The 11,815-nt window shown below is 44.3% G+C and overlaps 1 non-coding gene and 1 pseudogene across 1 annotated transcript; both read left to right on the top strand.

Annotated features, from left to right (window-relative positions):
- Positions 1-6,820: 6,820 nt before the first annotated feature.
- LOC147995934 (18S ribosomal RNA) lies at positions 6,821-7,724 on the top strand (annotated as a pseudogene; the record flags this gene model as incomplete).
- A 530-nt stretch (positions 7,725-8,254) lies between these two features.
- On the top strand, positions 8,255-8,407 carry LOC120101175 (5.8S ribosomal RNA). The gene has a single exon (XR_015679311.1). It is a non-coding gene; the product is annotated as a 5.8S ribosomal RNA (ribosomal RNA).
- The last annotated feature ends 3,408 nt before the right edge of the window (positions 8,408-11,815 follow it).

Below are 11,815 nucleotides of genomic sequence, written 5' to 3'. Positions count from 1 at the left end.
TCCTACATCTGACACAGGGGTAATACCTAAAACATACAAAGAACTCAAAAAGTTAGAATCCAGAGAGTGAAATAACCCTATTAAAAATGGGGTACAGAGCCAAACAAATCATTCTCAGCTGAGGATTATCGAATGGCCAAAAAAAAACCTAAAGAAATGTTTAACATCCTTAGTCATCAGGGAAATGCAAATCAAAACAACCCTGAGATTCTATTTCACACCATTCAGAAAAGCTAAAATAAAAAACTCAGTTGACAGCAGATGCTGGGGAGGATGTGGAGAAGGAGGAACACTCTTCCATTGCTGGTGGGATTGCAAACTGGAACAACCACTTTGGAAATCAGTCTGGAGTTTCCTCAGAAAATTGGAGATTGCACTACCTGAGAACCCAGCTATACCTCTCTTAGGCATATACCCAAAAGATGTTCCAACATACAACAAAGACACATGCTCCAATATGTTCATATCAGCCTTCTTTATAATAGCCAGAAGCTGGAATGAACCCATATGCCCTTCAAAAGAGGAATGGATTCAAAAAAGTGGTACATCTACTCAGTGGAGTACTACTCAGCTATCAAAAATAATGACTTCATGAAATTCATAGGCAAATGGAATGAACTAGAAAATATCATCCTGAGTGAGGTTACTCAATCAAAGGAAAACACACTTGGTATGCACTCATTGATAAGTGGATATTAGCCAAAAAGCTCGAATTACCCAAGATGCAATCCACAGACCACAGGAAGCTCAAGAAGAAGGATTAACAAAATTCAGATGCTCCCACTCCTTAAAAGGGGATATATATATATATATATATATGTGTGTGTGTGTGTGTGTATGTATATATATATATATATGTGTGTGTATATATATATATATATATATATATATATGTATACTAGATACGATTGATGAAGTAATAAAATGCATCTTGATAGGAACCGGATATAGATCTCTCTTGAGAGACACATCCAGAGGATGTCCAATACAGAAGTCAATGCTAGCAGCAAACCACTGATCTGAGAACAAGACCCTTGGAGGGAATTAGACGAAATATTGAAACAGTTGAAGGAGCATGCAACCCCATCAAACCAACAACGCCAACCAAACAGAGCTTCCAGGGCCTAAACCAGGACTGAAAGACTATACATGGAATAATCCAGGACTCCAACCGCATATATAGCAGAGAATAGACTTGTTGGGGCACCAGGGGAAGGGGAAGCCCCTGATCTTGCCAAGGTTGGACCACCAATACAGGGGAATATGGGGGGGGGAATAAAGTGGATATATATGGGGAATACCTGTATGGGGATGGGGGATGGGAGGGAATGGGTGCTTATATACAGGAAATTGGGAAGGGGAGTAATGTTTGAAATATAAGAAAAGAATTATATCTAATAAAAATTTTAAAAAAATTAAAATTTAGGAACCAAGAAGATGCCAATGCCAGTTCTAGCTATAATGTTTAGGTCCTGAGATGGAGAAGGGGAGTTAACAAAAGTGAAGACACTGACCATCTTTTGATTTTCAGGCAAGAGGCCACAAATAACTTGAGCCTTCTATATTTATACAATGACAATTGTGCTTACCCAAGCAGTGGTATCATTGCTTACATTATTAAAAGAAATCATAATATCCACATTTCAAAAGCTCTATCTTTACACAAATCCCCCAATAGTTCCCCTTCCTCCTTCTCCCATTCCTTGGATCAGTCACCACCTAAACTTATTTTGCATTAAAAAGCACAATTTCAGCAAGACAAAAGAGATGTCTGGCCAGGCTTGTCCTGTAAACAGGAAGACATACCTGTCTGGTAGCAAACATGGTTACATAGTTATGCATAGTGAGAGGCCGAATTAAACATTTGTTGGTAAACTATTTCTAGTTATTATCTCCTATCATAATTCCCTTTTAATTGCAGACAGACAAGTTCATTTTACAAAGCAGATCTTCTAGACATCTTTCTAATATATAGATCTTTGTAAGATGTAATCATTCTAAGAGCCATTTTCAAGTCTCTATCAATCCAACATAATGTCTGCATTTTCCATGTCTCTACTGATCAGATATAGCTTCTTAAAAACAGTTATGTAAGCAGGACCTACCTCTCTCCACAACTGACACAGACTTGCTCAGTGTGACTGGGTACTTCTCTAAAGATATGATTATAAGTCTCAAATTCCCAGGATTTATGGTAACATCTGGAGGATTGATAGATACAAAAAGAGGTGAAGAACATTTTATGCCTTGAAAGAGTTTTGAGAAAAATGTAGAATCATCCACCGTGACTTAGTCTGTGTGACTCCAGATGGCCTTGTCCATGACTGATGAAGTGCTACAGTTTTGATAATGACTTTATGCAGTACAATGAAGGAATGGAGAGCTTGTAGGGCATGCAAACTTGGTACTAAATATTAAGGCTACCAAATTTACCTTGTCAACTGAGAAGTGGTTTCCATGGACTTGCCATAGTAGAATCCTGTCACTGAAGCACTCATATGCTATTCCTTGCAGCAGCTACATGGCCACTGCCAGAAAGAGGTCGCACCTCTGCTAAATTATTTCTGATACATGCATGAGGATCTGAGTGCAGTCTCCAGAGAACATGTAAAAAGTCATGGGACTGTGTTCCAAGCTAATCATCCTGGTGCCTGTGAAATGGAGAAGAAAGAAACCCTGTGGCTTGACAGAGCCCCAGTCTACCTAAATTGGTAATTCCATGGTCAGCTTGAGACCACATCACAAAATCAATACAGTAGAGAGTGACTGAGAATGATACCCAGTATTGACCTTTGACCTCCTTATTCACACCTGTGGACATGCAACTGCAGACACATGGGCCCCCACACAAACATGTACACACAAAGTACTGTGACCTTATAAGCAGACTCAAGCCACTTTAGAAAGTTTCATGTCATTGTTTACCCTGTAACATCTCTCATACAGCACACTGTTCCTTATTGTTTGCACTTTATCTTTTATCATTATATTCATTCAGCCTCCTTGTCTTTAGGCAACAGAAATCATTTTTTAACTTATTTTTACAGGAGACTGGAGACTTGACGGAGAAGTTAAGCACATGTACTACTTCTGAAGAAGACACATGTTAGATTCAAAGAACAAGATGACTCATAATCACTGGTAATTTCAGTTTCAGGGACCCAATACCCTTCGTTTTCTAGCCTCCACAGGCAACCCTATGCAGGCAAATATTCACACATAATTTAATAAAGAAACAGCCCCATACACACATGTTTACAATTTAAATTATTTTCTGGCCTTATTTTTTTTACTAGGACAAAGAGGGTAAAATTATTCAATCTACTTCATATTTCTGAAGGGGAACAACATTTTGCCTTCTCAATAGGAGACAAACCTCTCCAGATTTAGAGGCATCTAAATCCAAGTTGACAAAAGTGTCCATCATATACACTAATATGCCTTTTGAATTGTCTTTTACTTTTCCATAATGGGTATTGCTTACAATTGTGTTGCTACAGATTTGGTTTTACCACAGGCTTCTCTGATGCTCTGAGCAGCTTTGATTTTAATTTCTGATCCTCTCTCAATTAGCTTCTAACCCTACATTGTTATTCTATCTTATCATTCATTTTATAACATTCATGCTCCATGAATTTGAAGAAGATAACAACAATTGCTGCTTAAAGTGTACTTCTTTTCCTTATAGTCACTCTATTGAAAAACATACTTTTGCCTATAATTATTGTTTTCTTTCTTTGACACAAGCTTTTTCCTTGAGTATAATAATACTGTTTTACTCTTTTAAATTTATCCTTTCCAAGTAAGACAATAGAAATCTTGTGGGGGTGCTTTGTAAATGAATATGAGCATGATCCCTATTGTCTATATTTTGATGTCTTCTACATTTGAAAAATGAGTGCTGATTCAGCAACTAAATCCTGCACAGGCAACCACTGTGTAGAGTCCAGTGGAAGTATTCCAGGACTCCTGATGGATGTCAGATCCCCTTGGACTCATACACCTGACATTTTTAACTAGTATATTACCCTAAACCCAAGTTGTTGGGGTATTTTCTTTCATCCTCTAACTCATATCTCAGAAAGAACGAAGAATATCATATTGGAACAAAGTCACTTGATTCTATTTCACGATGTGACTAAGAAACCTGGAATCTCCTAGTCGTATTCCTGATTTGGTTATAAAGGAGAACATTTTGTTTTATTTCTCTAGTTACATACAGTACATTTCAGTGTAGATGCCTATTCCTCTACCATGCAAGGAAAGGTCCCTATAAATCTAAGTGATACAAATACAAGTGCTATTGTCTGGTCACCCTGGTTACACAATTCCACTGTGGAAAAGTCTCTGGAATCTACATGCCCCATATTTAAGTTTTTTGATTCACCAGTCTGAGTAATACATGTTCATGAGTCTGAACTTATTTTATCCAGGAGTTGTTTAGTTTATCTCTGTAAGACCAAGTTGCCTTCATATGACCTATGTTTGTATTCTTTTGTTAATTCTCAATATTATGTTCTGTTGCTCTGTAATACTAGGCAGAAATTCCATGTATGTAATTTTTTTCTTGCTTCAGAAATGGGAGAAACGGAACACACATATGTACAGGGATACAGGATGACGGAGTACAATTTATTGCATTCATTTCCTCCTTCCATTGTGTGTGTCCCAAGGACCAAACCAAGGTTAACAGCCTTGGCAACAAATATCTTTACCTACTGAGCTATTTCACTCTTCCTAGTATATTTCATAATTTATTGTTGCAAGCCCAATTGCTACCCCATGCCAAAAAAAAGGAATGTTTTCTTGCTGGTGTGTGCTATAATCTAAAGCACGTCTTTAGATTAAGTCATTGTCCTCTTTAATACCCTATTATGATACATATAATATCTGTGGGCATGCAGAAACACATATACACACATAATTTCACTGACATACACTGTCAATGCCCAATGCCCGCACTGACACTGTACCGAGAATCAGGCGAAAGCCTGCGGGAGTAAAGAAACACACACACACACACACACACACACACAAACACACACACACACAGAGGTTATTATTAGCCATTCTTTTGTAAAATTTTTAGTGATATCACTTCAATACAGAAGCTTAGAGATATACATCCACAAACTCTCACCTACAAACTATATAGGAAGGTTTTTTATCAATGTGATATAAAACTAGAGATAACTTGGAAGAAGAAATCTTAACTGAGAAAAAATTGTTCATAAGATTGTCCTATGAAAAAGCCTGTGGGCACTTTCTTGATCAATAATTTTGTTGGAGGGCCCAGCTCCCTGTAGGTTGTCCCACTCCTGGGTTTATTGTTCTAGCTTTTATAAAAACACAGGCTGAGCAAGCGATAAATATAGACCAATAAACAATCTTCTTCCCATGTCTCTCTAACATTTCCTGCCTGCTTAATCACTGGGATATCTTCCCACCCTACCTGATGTAACTAGGATTTGTTTTAGTGATTTTGTGTTTTGGACTGATGGCTGCTAATGGGATCATAAAATAAGACTTAAGTTGAATCTTTCAACGTTCTTCAAAATGTGTAAAATAATTTTATTCTAATACCCTCATCTTTGAGACACAGGACATCATATATGAAAGGTCAGAAAGACTCTGCCATAAATATAGGCATCCTGAAGGGTTAATTCTTTACAACCAATAGGTCCAGGTAAGAACTAGGTAGATATGATTGTACATTGTAAGGTTAGTTTATATAAGGAAGTAGCCATGTTTGAAAGTGTCATATAATTGAGGGCCAGATAAAGTACTAATTCAAAGAAAAAACTGACAGAATGTATCACAGATAAATGTGCCCAATTCACATGAGAACAGCTTAGGAATAAGAGAATGCACAAGAGTAGAGAAAGAGACACAAAACTAAACAAAAGAAAGACAGAGAGAAGTAGAGCAAGAAAGAGAAGTTGTGGTGTGTGGCATGGGTTTACGGAAGTTTTCCGGACATGTTTTTACAGATTCAGGTTCTGAGAGAACAAACTATTCACTGGGGAAAACAGAAAAAGCTGGAGAATTAGAAGGATCCAGAAGATTGTAACACATTGTCCAAGTTAATGTGAGTCCAAGCAGAACATCTCATGAAGATGCCAAGAGAAACCATATTGAATCAGTCAGCTTGGAAGGTTGGATTACATGGAGGCTAGAAGCTCCTAGTATTATGTCTATAAATAGTAGAACAGAGGGAAAAAATACTCTGGCCTCAGCCTAAAGGATATATTTGAATAGCTTGGGTAAGAGTCTTATCTCATCACTTTATCTAAGAAAAGAAAAGTGACATTCACTTAGAAAGACATACAGACAGACACACAGACAGACAGAAACACACACACACACACACACATACACAGAGACACACAAACACACAAACATACAAACATAGAGTGGTGTGGGGAGGGAGGGAAGAAGAGAGGGAGGGAAGAAGGGAGAGTGCTTGCAGTCAACCATTGAACTGAGAACAAGGTTCCAAAGAGAAGAGTTACAGAAAGAACTGAAGTAGTTGAAGGGGTTTGCCACCCCATAAGAAGAACAATATCAACCAACCAAACCCCTGCCCTCCATCTTCCATGGACTAAACAACAATCCCAAGAATACACAAGGATGAGCCTATGGCTCCATCTGCATATGAAGCAGAGGATGTCCTTTTCAGGCACCAATGGGAGCAAATGCCCTTGGTCCTGTCAAGGCTTGATGCCCCAGTGTAGGGAACTGTCAGAATGGGCAGGTTGGAAGGAGTGAGTGGGTGACTGAGGAACTGCCCTCATAGAACAGGAGGCATGAGGGGAAATAATAGCTGGTTTCTAGAGGACAAATCAGGAAAGGGGATAATATTTAAAATGTGAATTAAAACAATCCCCTCCCCTAATGAAAGAAAAAGAAAGAGAAATGGAGAAAGAAAAAGTAAAACAAATGGGGGTACATAACTAAACAGATGCCGACTGGGTTCGTGGTGGTGTTATTCCCATGATAGTCAAGCATCTTCTGAGAATCCAAAGTCTTTGGGTTCCAGTGGAGTATGGTTGCAAAGCTGAAACTTAAAGGAATTGACGGAAAGGCACCACCGAGGGTGGAGCCTGCAGCTTAATTTGACTCAACACGGGAATCCTCACCCGGCCTGGACACAGACAGGATTGACAGATTGATAGGTCTTTCTCGCTTCCCTGGGTGGTGGTTCATGGCTGTTCTTAGTGGGTGGAGCGATATGTCTGGTTAATTCCTATAAGGAAGAAGACTCTGGCATGCTAACTAGTTACGCGACCCCCTGAGCGGTCGGCGTCCCCCAACTTCTTAGAGGGACAAGTGGTGTTCAGCCACCTGAGATTGAACAATAACAGGTCTGTGATGCCCTTAGATGTCCTCGGCTGCATGTGCACCACACTGACTGGCTCAGCAAGTGCCTACCGTATGCCTGCAGGCACTGGTAACCCATTGAACCGCATTCATGATGGAGATCTGGGATTACAATTATTACCTATAAAGAGGAATTCCCAGTAAGTGCAGGTCATAAGCTTGCTTTGATTAAGTCCCTGTCCCTTGTACACAGAGCCCTTCGCTACTGCCAATTGGATGGTTTAGTGAGGCCTCATCAGCCCATGGCCCTGTGGGCGGGCTGAGAAGATGGTGGAACTTGATTATCTAGAGGAAGTAAAAGTCTTAACAAGGTTTCTGTAGGTGAACTGGTGGAAGGATCATTAATGGAGAAGGCCGAGGGGGTGTCTGGTCCTTTCTTGGGCCTGTGTGAGTCCCTCCTCTCACCGGGAGGGGTGTCCCTGTGTCCTGGTTGCCACCATGGCCCGTGCCACAGCCTGCAAGCCAAGTGAGCATTTCGGGAAAAGCAGGGATTGTTATGGAGCGGTGCGGGGAGGGTGTCAGGTCTGGTCCATTGAGGGATCTCCTCCATTCTCTCTCTCTCCCTCCCTCCTCTGCCTCCATCCACACCTTCGTGCACCCTCCTCTGCCTCCCCTGCCGCCTCCAGCACCTCCCTTGCCCAACGCCGCCGGGCGCTGGGTTAGCGGAGTCCCATGTCCCTTGTTTCCCGTCTTTCTGATCCCGACCCTGTCATATTTTTTCTTTTCACATGTATCCTTTAGTTTCCCGTTGGCCGGCCTGAGGTGGAACCGCCTTGCCATTGGCCCCTCTCTTCCGGTGCAGCAGGGGCGGGCGGGGGAGCTTGTGCCAGTGTTAGCACCCATACAAGTCCGCTCACACTCCACATAGCCATACAACTCTTAGCGGTGGATCACTTGGCTCGTGCGTCGATGAAGAATGCAGCTAGCTGCGAGAATTAATGTGAATTGCAGGACACATTGATCATGGACACTTCAGACGCACTTGCGGCCCCGGGTTCCTCCCTGGACTACACCTGTCTGAGAATCACTTGAGGATCAATTGCCGCCCTCTTGCGGTTTCGCTGCCAATGCGGGACGGGGGGGGGGGGGGGGTTGGGGGATGGGCGCATCGCGCGGCTTGGACTCTGCTCCCAGGGCCTCTCCCCTTGGCCGTCCATCTCCCGAAGGACAGACATGGGCAGTGTCCAGCGTTTGTCCACACCTGGTTGGTCTGAGCGGGCCTCATCCTCCCCATCCACTGGCACCGCGCGCCGGCCAACCTCCTTGTGGCTCCTTCCTGCTTGCCCCGCCGCTCCCGCTCCCGTCCTCGCCCGCTCTCCCCACCATGTGGACGCGTCGGCATGGGCCGGTCGGGTGCCTGGGCGCCAGAGGGGCTGCGTCTCCGGGGTCGGTCATCGTGCCTCCGATCTGGTGGGAGGGAAGGCCCTTCCCATGGGTTCGGTGCATCCACCACCACTGTGCACCCGCCAGTGCATGCAGAGAGAGTAACCTGCAAGCGTCGGATGGGGTGGGGGCCATACCTCACCCGCGGGGGCCTGTCTCAGGTACCTCTCCTCCCCCCTCCCTCTGCCGGGGGCCAACCGCTCGGGCGCCAGCCAGAGGGACACCGTGGCGTCCATGCGCTGACGCGACTTGCCCCCTCTCTCTCTCCTCTCCGTACATCCGCCCGAGGCAGCACATGCGCCTTCCTTTCCTCCTTCCCCTCTCGACAGTGACCTCAGATCAGACGTGACGACCCGCTGAATTTAAGCATATTAGTCAGCGGAGGAAGAGAAAGTAACCAGGATTCCCTGAGTAATGGTGAGTGAACAAGGAAGAGCCCATCGCTGAATCCCTGCCGTGTGCCGTGGCGCGGGAAATGTGGCATATGGAAGACCCACTCCCCGGCGCCGCTGGTGGGGGGCCCAAGTCCTTCGGATCGAGGCCCAGCCTGTGGATGGTGTGAGGCCGGTAGCGGACCCAGGAGCGCCGGGCGCGGGTCTTCCCAGAGTCGGGTTGCCTGGGAATGCAGCCCAAAGAGGGTGGTAAACTCCATTTAAGGCTAAATACTGGCAGGAGACTGATAGCCAACAAGTACAGTAAGGAAAAGTTGAAAAGAACTTTGAAGAGAGAGTTCAAGAGGGCGTGAAATCGTTAAGAGGTAAACTGGTGGGGTCAGTGCAGTCCGCCAGAGGATTCAACCCGGCTGCACATGTTTGGCTGGGCCAGTGAACCCAGTGGATCTTTCCCGCTCCCCGTTCCTCCAGACCTCTCCACCTGCGCGACTATCTTCCCCCTCCACGCGTCCAGCTGTCGCCATCCCCGCTCCTCCCAATGCAGGGGGGGGGGTCGGCGGGCGCTCCCGGGGCGGGCGCGGGGTGCAGTGTGGGCGCCTAGGTGGGACCTGGGGTAGGGTTGGTGGGTAATGCCTTCCCCCCCCCCGCGTCGGTGACTGGCCACACTGGGCGTCCTTCCACTGTGGTGGTGCGCCAAAACCGGCTGCGGGACCTCTGGGAAGGCCATGCTGGGAAGGCACTGCGGGGAAGGTGACTTGGGAGGCGGTGTGGCAACACCCATGGGCCCTGGACCACCCCGCCCCGAGTATTACAGCACATCCTCTCCATACAGAAGACACTGACAGACAGACAGACAGACAGACAGACACACACACACACACACACACACACACACACACAGGCACTCACACACACAGAGACACACACACACAAATACATATTTAAATATTTAAAATGATGTTTACAAAAACCAGTCTTCCTGTTTAACAGAGGTTTAAAGGGAAGTTGGCTGACAGAATGTTTTTGTGGGTTTTTATTCTCTTTTTTACCAAATAGGAGGTAGATCTGTTGGCCCTTTTATTAAAAGCCAAAGTATTAAGTGGCGAGCCGATGTTTCAACTTTTACCATTTTGTTCCTTTCACGAAAACCAGGCAGTGTTGTTTCTTTGACTTTTCCTTTTTGAAACAAAATGGAAGGAGCTCTACCAGTTGGCCTAGTTTCCCTGTTCCTTTTCCCTCTTCCACTGTATGCTCAATGAAATAAAGGAAATAAATGAAGTTTCCAGTTATTTATTTGTTTGGGAGACCCGAACGCTCAACTCTCTCTCAAGAGATATTTCCATCTCCCACCCCAACCCCCCTCCCCCCCCCCCCCCCCCCCCCGCCACCACCACCACACACACACACAGGAGGCCTACTCCCTGTATGTGGGGGAAGGGGGAGGGGTGGACAGGAGCTAGCTAAGAGGGGGTGGGGTGGGGCTGGAGAATATGCATGGCACTGAAGCTCTGTCAGGGAAATACTGCAGCTGCCCTAGCATGCTTTGCTTCAGTGCTGAGCCAGTCGGTGCCTCTTTAGGGGGGGGTCAAGTTTTCTGCCTGATATCAGTGAGTGATGATTTCAGTGTGAATGTTTGATCCCTCGCTATCCTTTCAGTGCTCTGGCTCATGGCAAATGACTGAAGAAAACCTTAGTTAGACTCACACCCAGCTGTTTGGAAATGGTAATGGAATTGATAGCACACCCTCAGGGAAAGAGGAAGACTCCCTTTGCTCACTCTCAAATCCTAGCATCGCCCTGCCAGCTTTGGATTTCTAAGTAAGGCTGAATCTGGACCATATTTGCAAGATTTGGCATTTCTGATTCATGTTTAATGTTTAGTTAAATGAAGCTTGTGAAGGGCTGGAGAGATGGCTCTGAGGTTAAGAGCACTCACTGCTCTGCTCTTCCAGAGGTCCTGAGTTTCATTCCACAGAAACCATATAGTGGCTCACAACCCTCTGCAAAGGGATATCCCGTGTACTCTACTGCCGTGTGTATATGAAAAAGGCTTTACTGTACTCATATAAATGAAAATAAATAAATAAACCTTTAAAAGAATGAAACAAAATGAAGCTTGCAAAGAAACTGGGCATCTTAAAATGCCAGGCAGTCTATCCACTCATTTTATTTCGAGTGTGTAAAACAGGACCAAGAGGTGGTTCCCCTTTTATTGACCTCGATAGCACAACTGGGACAGAAGTGCAAACTATCATCTACCTATCTGGGAGTGGAGTGGTTGGATACAGGGAGATGGAACATTTGTATTTAGTAAAGTTGTGCTGTCGGTTTTTCGTTTTTTTTTTTTTTTTTTCCTTTCCTTTTTGGATAGATATCGGGAGCTTTTTTTTTTTTTTTTTTTTTTTTTTTTTTAAAGTACAAATTTTGTTTTCTATGCAACATTCTGATCATAGTTTCCCATCGCAAAGCTCTTTCCAGATCCTTCCTCCCCATCCACCACCCCGTTGTACCCCAGGCCTTTCCTTATATGTGGTTGATGCATACCCAGGTGAATCTCCATTGGAGAAAGCACGATATTCCCATCTCCTATGACTGTCAATGGCAGATGACTTAAATGCCAGTGACTTCGGACTTGACTCCATTTTTCCCTTGGAGAACTG

Source organism: Rattus norvegicus, chromosome 2, assembly GCF_021556685.1.
Source record: "Rattus norvegicus strain SHRSP/BbbUtx chromosome 2, alternate assembly SHRSP_T2T, whole genome shotgun sequence".
NCBI classification, from domain to species: Eukaryota; Metazoa; Chordata; class Mammalia; order Rodentia; family Muridae; genus Rattus; species Rattus norvegicus.
The sequence above is the reverse complement of the archived record's forward strand: the minus strand, read 5'-3'. Positions and strand labels throughout refer to the sequence as shown.